At 44.5% G+C, this 16,533-nt stretch overlaps 1 long non-coding RNA gene across 1 annotated transcript in view; it reads left to right on the top strand.

Annotated features, from left to right (window-relative positions):
• The window catches only part of LOC311243694, a 45,423-nt gene extending 33,968 nt beyond the window's left edge, over positions 1–11,455 (top strand). Inside the window, exon 3 of the long non-coding RNA XR_014620668.1 lies at positions 11,411–11,455. This is a non-coding gene — a long non-coding RNA (uncharacterized lncRNA). The remainder of the gene's footprint in view (positions 1–11,410) is intronic.
• The last annotated feature ends 5,078 nt before the right edge of the window (positions 11,456–16,533 follow it).

Here is a 16,533-nt window from a genome sequence, read left to right as displayed (position 1 = left end):
CAGGCGCTGCACCGCTATAGTTTCTGTAGACATGACCATCTGGAGAGAGACAGCAGGTTGATTGAATGAACATTTTATTTAACAGATTGCAGAATGGGTACAATACAGTATACGGCTCAATACACACAATTGTTAAGGGGATGCAGACCAGAGAAAGACTTTCGTCTTGTTTACATCAGGGTCCCCCATTTTCAATTCATAGTTAATTGTAACTTGTAAGTAAGGGTGCAATCCATTCTTTGTGGATCTAGCCCCAGAGACTGCGGTATAAACCTCACTGTACCGCGAGTATAAAGCCACCGGAACTGTGTTGAGTGTGAAGTCACAGCAGGGGTGGAGGAGAGAGACACACACAGTGTGAGGAGGTGGAGGAGAAGGGGGGGACAGTGGAGGACTACAGTGTAGGAGAGGAGGTGGAGGAGAGGAGAGGAGGTGAGGACAGTAGGAGAGGAGGTGGAGGAGAGGAGGTGAGGAGAGGAGGTGGAGGAGAGGAGGTGAGGACAGTAGGAGAGGAGGTGGAGAGTCCTCCAAACTTTAATTTTTACGCTGATGACACCCAATTATATATACCTATTAAGCCAAATGATTCCTCCCAACTACAAAACCTTGAGGCCTGCTTGCTTGCCGTCAAAAAATGGATGTCGCAAAACTTTCTACTCCTTAATGCAGATAAAACTGAGATGTTAATTGTTGGCCCCCCAAACCACAGAGGCCTGTTTCAGGACATCTCCCTCAACTTTGATACCTGTCATGTATCCCAGAGCTCCACCATAAAAAACCTCTGAGTCATTTTTGATTCCTCCCTCTCATTTAATGCACATATAAAAAATTTCACCAAACTATCTTTAATCTTTCAAAATGTACAGTTGCTATTGCATGCACTCATCTGTGTTTCACTACACACATGAGTGCATGCTTACCAACTGTCCGTCTGCAACACTACTATCACCAACATCTAAGAAGGGAGATCCCCCCTTGAATGGCCCTTCTAAGGTTTCTCTCCTCCACACTGCCTGTGGAGCTTTTTTCCCTATTGTTAGGTTTTAGTGAGTTTTTCCTTACCTTCGCGTGGGGTATGTCTGGGAGTGCTTGCATTCTTTCATTTATTTGCATTCATCTAAAAATGTTTGGACCTTATGGTGTTCTTGTTCTGTTCTTGACTTATTGTTATGTTTTCTTCTTGACTTGTTTAAAGAAGACCTGTACGGCCCATGGGGACATTAACGTGTGTTGTCGGGCCTTATAAATAAATTTGATTTGATTTGATTTGATTTGGAGGTGGAGGAGAGGAGGTGATGACAGTGTAGGACTACAGGTGGAGGAGAGGAGGTGGAGGAGAGGAGAGGAGGTGAGGACAGTAGAAGAGGAGGTGGAGGAGAGGAGGTGATGACAGTGTAGGACTACAGCCAGGTGGAGGAGAGGAGGTGGAGGAGAGGAGAGGAGGTGAGGACAGTAGGAGAGGAGGTGGAGGAGAGGAGAGGAGGAGAGGACAGTAGGAGAGGAGGTGGAGGAGAGGAGGTGAGGACAGTGTAGGACTACAGGTGGAGGAGAGGAGGTGAGGACAGTAGGACTACAGGTGGAGGAGAGGAGGTGGAGGAGAGGAGGTGGAGGAGAGGAGGTGAGGAGAGGAGGTGAGGAGAGGAGGTGAGGACAGTAGGAGAGGAGGTGGAGGACAGTGTAGGACTACAGGTGGAGGAGAGGAGGTGGAGGACAGTGTAGGACTACAGGTGGAGGAGAGGAGGTGGAGGACAGTGTAGGACAGTAGGAGAGGAGAGGAGGACAGTGTAGGACTACAGGTGGAGGAGAGGAGAGGAGGACAGTGTAGGACTACAGGTGGAGGAGAGGAGGTGGAGGACAGTGTAGTAGGACTACAGGTGGAGGAGAGGAGGAGAGGACAGTGTAGTAGGACTACAGGTGGAGGAGAGGAGAGGAGGACAGTAGGACTACAGGTGGAGGAGAGGAGAGGAGGACAGTAGGACTACAGGTGGAGGAGAGGAGAGGAGGACAGTAGGACTACAGGTGGAGGAGAGGAGAGGAGGACAGTGTAGGACTACAGGTGGAGGAGAGGAGAGGAGGACAGTAGGACTACAGGTGGAGGAGAGGAGGACAGTAGGACTACAGGTGGAGGAGAGGAGGTGAGGACAGTGTAGGACTACAGGTGGAGGAGAGGAGAGGAGGACAGTGTAGGAATACAGGTGGAGGAGAGGAGAGGAGGTGGAGGACAGTGTAGGACTACAGGTGGAGGAGAGGAGGTGAGGACAGTAGGACTACAGGTGGAGGAGAGGAGAGGAGGTGAGGACAGTAGGAGAGGAGGTGGGGGCCGATATCGCTTCCACTGTGACACAGATCGGGCCCGCAAAACAAAAGCGCCGTGCAAACATCTCAAGAATGCTGCTTTACACACCGAGGAAGATCTCTCTATTGTTTTTAGCGGCAGGAAGGCAGCGAAGAAGACCGCCCGGGTTTTAATTAGACACTCGGAATATAAATAGTTTATTGTTTATTATGGTTCACTTTTAACCCCAGCCTGACTAGGCTCACACAATGCATGCAGCGGAGAGGGACACGCCGAAGGGAGTTTCTCTTGTTTATAGGCCACAGGAAGAGAGATAATAGTGCTCTAAATTTAGTTGACATTGTTATTCAATAGTTCAAGCCACCGACTAAACCCCACCGACCAAACCCCAGAGTGAAAACAGTTCAATATAGTAGTCCGACCACTTGCTAAATCTGTCATCTCCCCCGTGGAATTTCGACAAACTTAAAGACGCCACGTATTCTATCTATGCACGCCGTTGTTTTAAACAGTGGTTATTTAAAGGGCTGTCCTGTTTACTCGTCATATCATTCTGTTGACTTTATGGAACTGCTCGTTTACTTCGACACACACTGTGACAAATTATTGCAATCATGCAGGACGGCCTCTTGGAATAGTGTCGCAAAGCGTGTGAATTATGTTTCCATGATGCCAGAGATATGGTCATAATCTTCCAGTAAGGAGCTAATGAACAAGATAAGATAAAGATATTCCTTTTATTAATTTGGAGCAGGGGGGAGGGGAGGTACAGGTATGGGCAGGGTAATAGTAGAAAGACATAGATATAGGCAATACAATTTTGATCTGGATATAAAAATATGAGGAAAAGAATAAACAGTGTAAACAATATATAATTAACTCTGAATACAGAATATGAGAAAAGTAAACGGTGTGTAAGGTGCAGATGAGGGTCTGTATGCCCTATCGGTTATATTATACGTTACAATAAATATAGGCAATAATGAATTTGAATCTGAATAATTCTATGAGTAAGAGTAAAGGTAAACAGTATAAACAAGGTGCAGTACACACACAAGGTACCCTAACTGGCATGATATACGTCATTTGTTGTAGTCCGTGCACGTTTTGGTGGTTAAGGTGGTTAATAACGACTAATAAATCTGTATTAAAAAAGTGAACAAACCCATCATCTAAAAAACCTTTCAACTTGTAATTGACGGGGGGCGATCAGCTTGCTAAATAAAACCAACAATAATCCATTCTAGAAACTCACTTTGACTTGTGCCAGCTCTGCTTCTCATACCCCGAGCTGAATAACCAAGAAGATACAATTAGCCACAATTGCATTTCGGTTCGCTATAGGCACGAGATAATAATGACAAGCCCAGTCCAAACAGCGGGCTATATGCCACAGGTGCCACGGAGGAAGTCAAGCAAAGCTTCCAGTCGTGAGAATCGGATGAGTCTGTGTTTGAGTTTGACCTCCTGTTAGGAGCTTAACCTATAATGTGATCGATTACATACCGCAGACTGCCCGCGGTGATCTCTTAATCTCGACAACCTGCCTAATGTGTTCTTAAAGCACTGTGGGCTTATGTTCAGTAATAGCCCACACTAACACCACCCTGCTGACACAATGAACCAATATATATTCTTTTGTAAAATTATATTCCGGCAAGGCAAGCGAGCAATAAGAAGTTATTGGAAATAAGGGGAATTTATATATTTTTTTATTTATGTACTTTTTTTTTTATATATAAGTAGTCATACATAATGCCTTTTTGTCTTTTTACCTCCCGACAATACGGTGAAGACGTTATTGGAAATAAAAGGGGGATATTGATATTATTGTAATCATTTCGCAAAAGGCTCAAGAATGACTTAAGCCGGTCGGCTGCAGCGCAGTGGACTAAGCACTCGCCTGCCACCGCAGAGACTCTGGGATAGAATCCAGCTGTCAGCGGGTACCTCCGGCATGGTCAGTCGTCCCTACGAACACAATTGGCAGTGTTAGCGGATGGGAAGCCGGTGGGGGGTGTGTGTCCTGGTCGTTGCGACTCCTACTGGTGGTCGGTCGGGGCGCCTGTTCAGCGGGGAGGGTATCTGGGGGGGAAATAGCGTGAACCTCTGCATGCGTTACGTGCCCCCAGTGAAACTCCTCGCTGTCGGGTGAAAAGAAACGGCTGGCGACTCCAACATGTATCGGAGGAGGCATGAGGTAGTTCTACACCCTCCCCAGGCCGACAGTGGGGCAATGCGCGCAACGACCAGGAAGGGAATTGGCATATACAACTAAATTGAGATGTGTGAAAAATACAGAAAGCCCAAAAATAAATAGAATACATTTTTTTTTAAAGAACGACTTAAGCCGCAGATAATCACAAGAGGCATCATTCAAATCAAATCAAATTTATTTGTAAGGCCCGACAACACACGTTAATGTCCCCATGGGCCGGACCCGTCTTCTTTAAACAAGTCAAGAAGAAACATCACAATAAGTCAAGAACAAAACAAGAACACCATAAGGTCCAACAAATTTAAAATAAATGCAAAATAAATGAATGAATGCAAGCACTCCCAGACATAGCCCACGCGAAGGTAAGGAAAAACTCACTAAAACCTAGCAATAGGAAAAAATGCACCACAGGCAGTGTGGAGGAGAGAAACCTTAGAAGGGCCGTTCAAGGGGGGATCTCCCTTCTTAGATGTCGGTGATAGTAGTGTTGCAGACGGACAGTTGGTAAGCATGCACTCGTCATGTGTGTAGTGAAACACAGATGAGTGCATGCAATAGCAACTGAACATTTTGAAAAATTTAAGATAGAGCTGATAGCGATAGCAACTGAACATTTTGAAAGATTAAAGATGGAGCTGATAGCGGATCTATTTGAGGCAAAGAGGGTCGCGTCCTCCCCGTTTTGATCACGGGACGTTCAACACTCCGGTCATCGCTCTGAGACAGCCGGAGACAGGGAGATAGGGGGCGGCGCAGAGAGGGTCGCAACCTGTCCCCGTCATCATCGCGGGACGTCCAGCACTCCGGTCATCACTACGAGACAGCCGGAGACAGGGAGACAGGAAAACAATGATTCATTGATCATTCATGTCGGAACATCCTCCTCGTCGGTCGTCACCCGTCGGCATACGAGCCAAGTCAACAAAAGAACCCCAATTAAACTGGCTCCTCTCCTCTCGCGGCATTCGCCGACTCCCCCCTCCGTCTGAACACAAGCCGTCGGATCCCAGCAGCAGCAGCGAGAGCCTGGCTGGGCGGAGCAGGAGGAGGGCCCGCGCTGCAGCCTTCATTAGGAGATGCCAGGAGGACTCGGTGCATGCCGACGGCGAGGCGCTGAGACGCGGAGATAAAGCAGAACGAAATGCCTCGCATTCATTATAGAGCCCCCCCCCCCCCCCCCTCTATAATGACTTCCTAACCGCAGACCTGGAGAGCATCTATTGTTTTCCCGTGTCGTGTTTGTCCCCCTCTCGAAGGGCACACACCGCAAGATAAGATAAGAAAAGATATTCCTTTTATTGATCCCATTGGGGAAATTCGGGGGCGTCATAGCAGCATGGGGGATGGGGGGAGGGGAGGTACAGGTATGGGCAGGGTAATACTAGAGAGACGTAAATATAGGCAATCAAATCAAATCTGAAATATAAAAATACGAGAAAAATAAACGGTGTAAACAATATAATTAACTGGCGGCCGGGTAGCACAGCGGACTAAGCGTCTGTCTACCACCGCAGAGACTGAGAGTCCTCGCTGTCAGGTGAAAAGAGGCTGCTGGCTGTCTCCTATGTATCGGAGGAAGCATGTGATAAGACTTCAGGGCTCCCTAGACGACCAGTGGGGGGCACATGCGCACAACGACCAGGAAGGGGAGGAGGGAATTGGCATAACGACTAAATTGGGATGGGAGGAAAATACAGAAAATAGGAGGAGAAAAAGTGGATTAAAAAACAAAACAATATAATTAACTCTGAATATTAAAAACATGAGAAAAATATGATATATACCGGTACAGGGTAACAGAGGGTTTGTTGTACCCTAACTGGCATGATATACGTCATACTGTACGTTATAGTCTGGGCCATCTAGGTTTGGTCGCTTTGGACAGGTACCATTCTAAAGTCATATTTAAGATTATGGGCTCCGATAACGCATTTTGATATTTGGGAGCTTACATTTCTGACAACTGATTGACTTGAATGCATAATGTATCTTCCTTGAGGCTATAGAAGCTCACACTACAAGCCTTACTGCTCCATTCACATCTGATCTTTTTTGTTCGGCTGATCACATAATACATTTTTATTGTGGCCAATATCAGATTCCAGTGTGAACCCGTCACGCTCCTGAACTGACCCGCATCTTACCAACAATGAAGAAAATGTCTAGAGTGACGTCGAAGTCATATGAAAGTCGTGAAAGACTGTTCAGACTGAGGTCACATTGCAAAAGATCAGACCTGTAACTGATTCAGGACCACATATAAAAGTGGCCCCAAATCAGAATTGAAAAGATCAGATTCCATGTGATTTATGCTGTTCACACTGTCATAAGAATCAGATCTGAGTCGCATTATGAGCCAAAAAAAATCTCTGATTTGGGCCACTTTCAACTGCAGTGTGAATGTAGCCTATCTGTGTGGTTAGAATAATTTACAGACTAATAGTTTATGTCACCAATATATCTGATTTTCTTTATTTATTAAATTTTTTAAAGCATTTTATTTTGGTTTCAGCAAAAATATTTTTGCTTATTGCTTCAACCATAAAGAAATAATAGCCTTGTGCTTAAAACGAGAAGGATATACAGTATCATCGTGTCGAGGCATGATCTATTGGATCAAAAACATAGAACACGATAAATCGGTGGCACTTTCACCGATAACGATATATTGGCAAAAGGATAATATCGGCAGATAATATCGGCTAAGCAATATCTGTCTAGCCCTGGTCGTATTACTGTTCTTCCCAGCGACTAAATCTCTTGACTCAAGAGTTCGGAAAATGATAAATAAACAAATCACCCAAGTGTCACGACCTGCCTCATCAATGGCCACAGACTCTTTTTATTGGAGCTATAACAGAGGGCAATGTCCCACTCGGGCTGTGGTCATGTGACACGGCAGACCAATCGGAGTGAGTTTACTCTGTCAACAGAAGGGCGTGGGTGGAGACTGGTGACATAAGCAAGTTGTCAATCACTGAAATTGGATAACAAAGGGGAGCCACTTAAAGTGTAAGTTCAGAATTCTGGAACCACATCTCTTTTCCCTTCTTACCAGAACTGAAGTCTTTAATTGTCATGCAGATTAACACACACACAAGCGAGATGGGCGACACACAGGAACACACACACACACACACACATGCATTGAGTCGCCGATGAAATGTCTCTCTGCACTTGACCCATCCCGTCGTCCTTAACCCCCCCCCCCCCCCCCCCCCCCAGGGCAGCCGGGAGCAGACATGGGCATGGGCCGCGCCTGGGGACCAATCCAAGTGCTCCTGAGCGTTAGCGATCTGTTGTGCATGTTTTTACAGTGGGTTTATCTTATCGGAAAGGGAAACCCTTGCAAGCACGGTATATATATATATGAATAAAGATGTATCAATAATTCTGTCCCGATTTATCGATTCTTCCAAATGGCATATCGTCTCAGCCTTACAAATATGTCATCGCTAATCTAAGCGCTTTACCTGAACCGCGTACGATAATGACACAGAAGCACAGCAGGATTTCCCACACCGTCAGTACAGGTACAAATGACACAAAGCCATAAAGGGATTGTCCTCATCACCTGAGCTCGCAGCCCCACACACACTGACGCTGTAAAAACACAACAACATGGCGGCTTCAGATCGTCTGTCTTTCATTCTCTTCCTGGGGGGACTGGGGGGCAAAAAGCACTTAGCACCACGGGTCAACCCGGCCTGGGAAGCTGCGGGAGCCATTTGTCACAACAACAATGGCCCCCGTAAGCGACTTGTGTTCCGATTCCTTTAGTCAGAGGAGTACATCGACAGCACAAAGCAGTCGGGAACACAGTCGGGGATGGTGGCGCTGTGCGCGCGGTAGGGCTGGGCGATGAAAACAATAACAATAATTATCGCAATATATTTTTCCTCAATATAAATATGAAACGTCGTCAATCATTTCTTCTTCTTTTTTTTTTGCATTATTAATGCCAGTTATACAAGTTTTATTCTTATACAGTTTGTGTTCATGTTCTACTACCTCAGATTTCTGGACAGACTTGTCTTTCTTGCCCGCAACTTAAAGTAATGGCTTTGCTTGTCCAAATGACAAACTGAGATTTATTTGTCTTTTGTCCATTTATTTTGTTTTGCTCTCTAATTTAAAATACAGTTTGAAACCGTCTGTACACAGTAGGCTATGTGTGCTAATCAGACTTGAGATTTAATTGATTTCATTTATTTTTCATTATTAATGCCAGAATTGAGATTTTATTTATTTATTTATTTATTTATTTTCATTGCCAGTTATAAAAGTTGTATTGTTATACAGTTCGTGTTCATGTTCTACCTCAGAGTTGTGGTTTGGCAAGTAGGCCTAGATATAAAGAATATTCTGAACCACAATTAACCTTCTGGTTTCTTCAGCAGCAAAAATAGCCTTTAAACTTGACAGAAATAGGGCGGCTACGTGGCGCTACGTGGCAAGGCGCTCGCAACGAATGCTGGAGACTAGGCTCGAACAGGATGCCTCCTGTTCGAGCCCCGCTCTCCACATTGCTTTCAGTTTAGCTGGTCGTCCACAGTAATACACATTGGCCGTATTACGGGGAGGGAAACTGAAGGGTGGGGATCGGGCGTTGTGGACAGCGACTCCTACAGGTCGGTTGGTGCGCCTGCGCAGTAGAATCAAGAAGCGACGGGGGCGGGGCCTCTCCAAAGCCCAGACCCCCGACGCTGAAAGATCGAGCCGCGCAGGTGAAAAGATGCGACGGCTGTTACCTCGAGTACCGGAGGGGACTTGTGCTATATGTATGACTTAGTCCACATTGCAGCCGGCTTGTGGGAGGCAAGAAACAACGTTCGAAGACAGGGGAGGGTTGAATTGGACGATATGAAAAATTGGGATGGGAGAAAAATAGAAAATGGGAGAAAAAGTGGATCAAAAAAAAAACTTGACAGAAATAATAATTTCATGTGTATCGAAATGATTATCGATATCGAGTGATATGGAAAATGTTATCGTGATAAAATGTTTGGCCATATCGCCCAGCCCTACTGTGCGGTGGATCGTAAAATAATTGTCGTTAAACAAGCAAAAAGGGGAACACATGGGTATGGTGGGGGGGTTTGGTTTCAACACTGGGGGGGGTCTGAGAGTCCAGAGTTTTGAAGCAGTCCAGAGTTGTGGCGTTGCGGAGTTCAAGCACCTAATTCCCTGCATGCTGGTGTACTTTTATGAGAGACACGTCTGCAAGGTTGAGATGGTACGGTCCTGTAGGGGTGTCTGAAATATATAGGTTAATAGTTACAGGTAGGAAGGATATATATACATGTTTTTACCCCCTTACTTTTTTACCTCTTTTGGGGACAGGGTTGTCTTTCATATTAGCTATATGTTTTGAGGGGGACACATTTACCTCTCACATTTTGCCTTTAATAAATATTGCACCTCCTGCCATTTTAATATTGCACTTGGCCATACTGCAATTTTGATAACATTTAGATGAATTGTTCAGCCCTAGTTTAGGCTATATGGATACTGTAGGTCTGACTGTTGTGGCAGATTTTGGAATTGGGAGCCAATGGAAAATGATATCTATTATCTCAACTTAAACATGAACTTAAAGCTGCTATAGATAACATACTAGTGCACTAGACTAGAGCACCAGCAGGTCATCTATCCAATCAGGTGTATTCCATGTGGGGAAATGGGAAGTAGGGAGGGAATACATGCAACATGTAAACAACATACATGTTGTACCCGCCCACACTTTTTACATTCACATTCATGAATCAATCATTTTTGGTTATTAATAATTCATGAAGGAATAATTGTATTACGCACCTTTCTAAAAGCTCTGTTGATGTATTATTAAAAAGGATTTGAACTTCTAAGCTATCTGTTTGTATTCAAAATGTGTGAACCTCTGAAATCGGTGTAAATGTGATCTTGAAACGCTGCTCTGCAACACTTTGCTAAAGGAAGGACAGTCTCTAGAGATCTAACCTCTTAACTCCGGGACCGCATGACAACAAAAGCCATGTGCTTTTATTTACCGGTATTCACTGTTTCTGCCCATTGCGTTTCATAAACTGACACCCACGCCACACAAATGTACCCAAAAAGTGTCAATCCATACAGCATGAACTGAAATCTCTTGGCTGACTCGCACGACCAGTGAAACCAAACGATTATCAAGTATTATGATCATATTTCAGCTGCCATGTATCTGCGGAGCTCACGGTAACACAAGAACAAGACTCCCATTCAGAATTGTAATAACGAAGACGCCCGTTTAACCGGCTAAACCGGAATTCCTTTTTTTCCCCAGTTCAAGTCATATGACTTATTTCACAAGCGAGCGCTTGGATGGTTTCATTGAGCTTTGTCGGATGAAATGGAGAGATGGAGAAATTATAATAATTCAACTTGTTTTTCTTTCTCGCTTTCTCTCTCTCTCTCTCTCTCTCTCTTCTCTCTCTCTCTCTCTCCTCTCTCTCTCTCTCTCTCTCTCTCTCTGTCTCTCTCTCTCTCCCTAAACCATCTCCCTCTCTTCTGTCTTTCTCTCTATATCTCTCTCTTTCTCTCCCTAAACCCTCTCCCTCTCTTCTGTCTCTTTCTCTCCCTAAACCCTCTCCCTCTTTATCTCTCTCACTCTCTCTCTCTCTCTCGCTCACTCTCTCTCTCTCTGTCTCTCCCTCTTTTCTGTCTCTCTCTCTTTTTCTCCCTAAACCCTCTCCTCTCTTCTGTCTTTATCTCTCTCTCTCTCTGTCTCTCCCTCTTTTCTGTCTCTCTTTCTCTCCCTAAACCCTATCCCTCTCTTCTGTCTCTCTCTCTCTTTCTCTCCCTAAACCCTCTATCTCTCTCTCTCTGTCTCTCTCTCTGTCTCTCTCTCTCTCTCTCTTTCTCTCTCTCTCTCTCAGACTCCGCTGCCAGAGGCCCTTGATTCCAAGAACACCATAAAGCAGGTATGTGTGTGTGTTGGTGTGCGCATACGTGCAAGCGTGTGTGGGCATGCGTGTGTTGTGTGCGCGTACGTGTGTGTGTGTGTGTGTGTGTGGGCGTGCGTGTGTGTGTTGTATGTGTTGTGTGGGCGTGCGTGTGTGTGTTGTATGTGTTGTGTGGGCGTGCGTGTGTGTGTTGTGTGTGTGTGTGTGGGCGTGCGTGTGTGTGTTGTATGTGTTGTGTGGGCGTGCGTGTGTGCTCGTCAGGGATGCCGTGAGCAGCTCTAACCAGTGACCCGTGTAGTGTAGTGGTACATGACCTCCCTACAGCGAACAACAATCCAATGTTCTCTCCAGTGATCCTGTGCTTCTCCTGGTCACCCCCCCCCCCCCCCCCCCCCCCCCCCCCCCCAATCTAAGTATTAATGGTCACTAGTTGAACGGAAGCGAAGCTTTGGATCATCAAGGTTAATTATTACTTGTTAATACTTGTCTAGCGTCGCCTGTCTCTCCTCGCTGGCACTGAGTCATGTGACACTTGTGCAGTCCTTGATCTCCGCCGTGACGCATGTCAGAAATGAACTTATAGTGTGTTTTCTTTATCAGGTTTTGTAAACACATTAAAGGAACACTCACAAGCTTTTGGGGAGTGGCACTTGTTTGCCATCTTCTCCAGTGTCAGACGATTGATATAGATTTAATCTCTGTTTGCGTCGGTTTTAGAGTTGTTGGAAGTTGTATTTCTTCACTTATCACGGAGCTAGGCTAGCTGCTCCCTACAGCTTCCGGTCTTTGTGCTAAGCTAGGCTAGCTGCTCCCTACAGCTTCCGGTCTTTGTGCTAAGCTAGGCTAGCTGCTCCCTACAGCTTCCGTCTTTGTGCTAAGCTAGGCTAGCTGCTCCCTACAGCTTCCGGTCTTTGTGCTAAGCTAGGCTAGCTGCTCCCTACAGCTTCCGGTCTTTGTGCTAAGCTAGGCTAGCTGCTCCCTGCGGGATCATCCCTATGTTCCCCCGGTCCTATGTTCCCCGCTTGATTGATTAATAGATTGAAAATTTTATAAATTTTTATTATTTTATTAATTATTAATGTCCGCCTTGTTTCGAACTGGTTAAGCTTAGGCCCTCTTTCGAACTGGTTATGGTTAGAGTTTGGAATCAGGGCTGGTGGTCTAAAATTTTCAATCAATCAATCAATCAAAGCGGGGAACATAGAACCCGGGGAACATAGAACCCGGGGAACATAGACATGCTCCCCTCCCTGCAGCAACTGAGACGCAATTTTCCTATCATTCCTATTGTGTGTGTGTTGCGTGTGTGTGTAATCTGTAGGATTTAGCAAGCTAATGATTAATAGAAATTTGATAGAATGAAAATAGAAAAGATTTAGGATTTTATAAGATTGATCTTGATTCGAAGATGCAATATAACAGTTTTTTTTAGAGAGAGAGACAGAAGAGAGAGAGAGAGAAACAGAATAGAGAGAGAGAGAGAGAGAGAGAGAGAGAGCTGCTGCCGTCTTGGCAGCGATGCAACCCAAAAGGGCAACGGAACATTTACCAAAACCATGATGATGAGTCACGATGGATTGGTAAGATGCCAGGCGATAGTGAAACAGGGTCTAGACCCAAAAGAATGTGAAGTCACTCTGTCGGTCGGTTGGTCCACAAGAATTCCTCTACTCTCAAGCGCCCACTGGTTTCACCCTAGTGGAGGGGGGGGGGGGGTGTGTGTGTCTGTGTGTGTGTGTGTGCCAGCCAGCCAGCCAATCGGCTAAAAGGGGGGCGTGGCTTATCACAAAAGGATTGCAGCTATTGTGAGTCTGCGATTGTATTCATTATCATCTTTCAAGACATTCTATACAGATAGTAATTACTCTTGTATTCATTGTCATCCTTCAAGACATTCTATACAGATAGTATACTCTTGTATTCATTATCATCCTTCAAGACATTCTATACAGATAGTAATTACTCTTGTATTCATTATCATCCTTCAAGACATTCTATACAGATAGTAATTACTCTTGTATTCATTAGCATCCTTCAATACATTATATACAGATAGTACTAATGACTCTTGTATTCATTATCATCCTTCAAGACATGCTATACAGATAGTATACTCTTGTATTCATTATCATCCTTCAAGACATTCTATACAGATAGTAATTACTCTTGTATTCATTATCATCCTTCAAGACATTCTATACAGATAGTAATTACTCTTGTATTCATTATCATCCTTCAATACATTCTATACAGATAGTAATTACTCTTGTATTCATTATCATCCTTCAATACATTATATACAGATAGTACTAATGACTCTTGTATTCATTATCATCCTTCAAGACATGCTATACAGATAGTAATTACTCTTGTATTCATTATCATCCTTCAAGACATTCTATACAGATAGTAATTACTCTTGTATTCATTATCATCCTTCAATACATTCTATACAGATAGTAATTACTCTTGTATTCATTATCATCCTTCAATACATTATATACAGATAGTACTAATGACTCTTGTATTCATTATCATCCTTCAAGACATGCTATACAGATAGTAATTACTCTTGTAAATTGCTGTCCACAATAATATTGTTGGCACTTGTTGGAACGCCCCCGTCTGTAGGGGTGTGTGCTTTTCCAACTCTGTCCTCTCTCTCTCCTACGCCAATCTCTCTTTTCTCTCTATCCCTCTCTCTCCCTCTCGCTCTCCCTCTCTCTGTCTCTGTCTCTTTCTCCCCCTCTCTCCATCTCCCCCTCTCGCTCTCTCTCTCTCTCTCTCTCTCTCTCTCTCTCTCTCTCTCTCTCTCTCTCTCTCTCTCTCTCTCTCCCTCTCTCTGTCTCTCTCCCTCTCTCCCCCCCCCCCCCTCTCTCTCTCTCTTTCGCCCTCTCTCTCCCTCTCCTTGGGCAGTGTGTGTGTGTAAGAGTCCAGAGTTGCAGCGCTAGCATCCTCTCAAACTGCTGAACTTGTCCTTTTGTTGTTATAATATCCTCCATTACTAGAGTCTTTAAAAGTAGAAAAAAGAGAAAAGAGCACACGCATTCCTACCCGGCCGAGTAGGTAACAACAAGCAGTCTCAAGGTGATTGACCTCTGACCCCTCCTCACCCTCCACCCAGACCAGCCCCCCCCCATACTGCTGCCTTTATCTCTGCGTCTTCAACAACCTTCAACCTGAGTCATGGAAACTGAGAGATGTGACGTAGAACCGGCTCTAGCAGCCCCCTCCCCTCCCCCCAGTCCATCAATAGAGGTGGAGAGTATGGGGTTGGGTACCGTTCACATTTGAACTGATGCCGGTACCAGTTCCTGGAATTCAGAGCTTTTTCACTACTTAACTGTACTCTCTCTGTAATAAAAAAAAATATTATTCTCAATTTCAAAATGGTTATTATTGTTGCAACACGCCACACACAAAATAAATCACATTTTGCAACATGCATTATGTTTTATATATTTTATGTTTAAATATCAACATTATCTGGCCTCACCTGGTCTTTCCAAAGACCCAAGAGACGGGACAGTAATATATATATATATATATATATATATATATATATATATATATTTGTGGAAAAGGCTCCCTCTTTTCTAATATATTACAGACATGTGGTACCCAACCCTAGTAGAGAGAGAGAGAGAGAGGTGTAGTAGAGAGAGAGAGAGGTGTAGTAGAGAGGGGGGGAAGAGAGAGACTGGTGTAGTAGAGAGAGAGAGAGGTGTAGTAGAGAGGGGGGGAAGAGAGAAAGACTGGTGTAGTAGAGAAAGAGAGAGAGAGAGGTGTAGTCGAGAGAGAGAGATAGAGGGAAGAGAATGAGACTGGTGTAGTAGAGAGAGAGGGAAAGAGAGAGGGGGAGAGAAAGAAAGACTGGTGTAGTAGAGAGAGAGAGAGAGAGAGAGAGAGGGAATAGTTAATAAGAGAACAGTTAATAATGGAATAACACAGAGGCCTCGTGGCCTTTCCCATAGCTCGTTAATACATTATCTAATAACTCTGTTGCTGTGGGAGCTGATGTACTGTAAAAAAAGAAACTAGTAAAAAAAAAAAAAAAAGATTGCTGCCAAAATCAGAATGTATCAAGTGTATCAGAACAGAAACCCTAAACGGGGTCACGAGCTCCTTCTGTAAACAATGCAGCACACCTATCTGTATCCCACGGGAGAGGAGAGCAGAGCAGAGCGCAGCACCTTGACCCGTGTGCGTGTCGTACCGCTCTGCGCTCGCTGGCACACACCTGCGGGGAAACACTGTTGTTTGCTGTGTAATCTGACTCAGTCGGAACAATCGCCTACCAACTCGTGGGTTCGAGTCCCCAGATAACAGGCTTAGATGGCCTGCATGCAGACAATGAGCCGTGTATATACACTCCTCCTCACTTCATGGGACGGGCCGTGACATTAAGCCTTTCACTACTAACACACTGCCAAAGGTTAATCCTTTCACTGCGACAATACAGAAAGTTCAACCACACGACAAAGGGTTAACCCGGTTTACAACCACACTACAGAGAAGGTTAACCCTTTCACTACCACCACAGTAGTGAAAGCTTAACCTTCTGTAGTGTGGTAGTGAAAGGGTACTTAATAGCCAATCGTATTTCAATTGATTTCGTTCATTGATATGGGGATAAAAAAAAATGTAAAGACGAAAACAGGGCATGTTGTTTTTGGGACCCAATTCAGACCCATCGGATCTTTGATGGGTTCCTTCTAGAGAGAGAAGAAGATAAACATGTAGAAGAGGGGAAGAGAAGCGAAGTTAGAGAAACAATAAGTATGGAACAGGAGAAGAGAAAACAGCAGTATATAGATTAGATTAGATTCAAATGTATTGTCATCATGCAGCACAAGTACAGTAACGAAAAGAAGTTTGGCATCCAACCAGAATGTAACAGTGAAGTGCAATAGTAATATACAATGTACAGGTGGTTAGACTGGGTACAGAATATATAAATGAGTACTACTGAGTAATAGTGCTAATCAGATGTATGTACAGAGTTGTAGTATTAATATGTACAGTGATACAGGTATAAAGACACTATGGTAGTAAGTCATACTGGCCAGCAGCGTAACTAGTAAGAGTAGGTAAGG

The sequence above is a fragment of the Notolepis coatsorum genome (genome assembly GCF_963971535.1).
Source record: "Notolepis coatsorum genome assembly, chromosome: 17".
Lineage (NCBI taxonomy): Eukaryota > Metazoa > Chordata > Actinopteri > Aulopiformes > Paralepididae > Notolepis > Notolepis coatsorum.
Note: the sequence above shows the minus strand (reverse complement) of the source record. Positions and strands in the feature narration are given on the sequence as shown.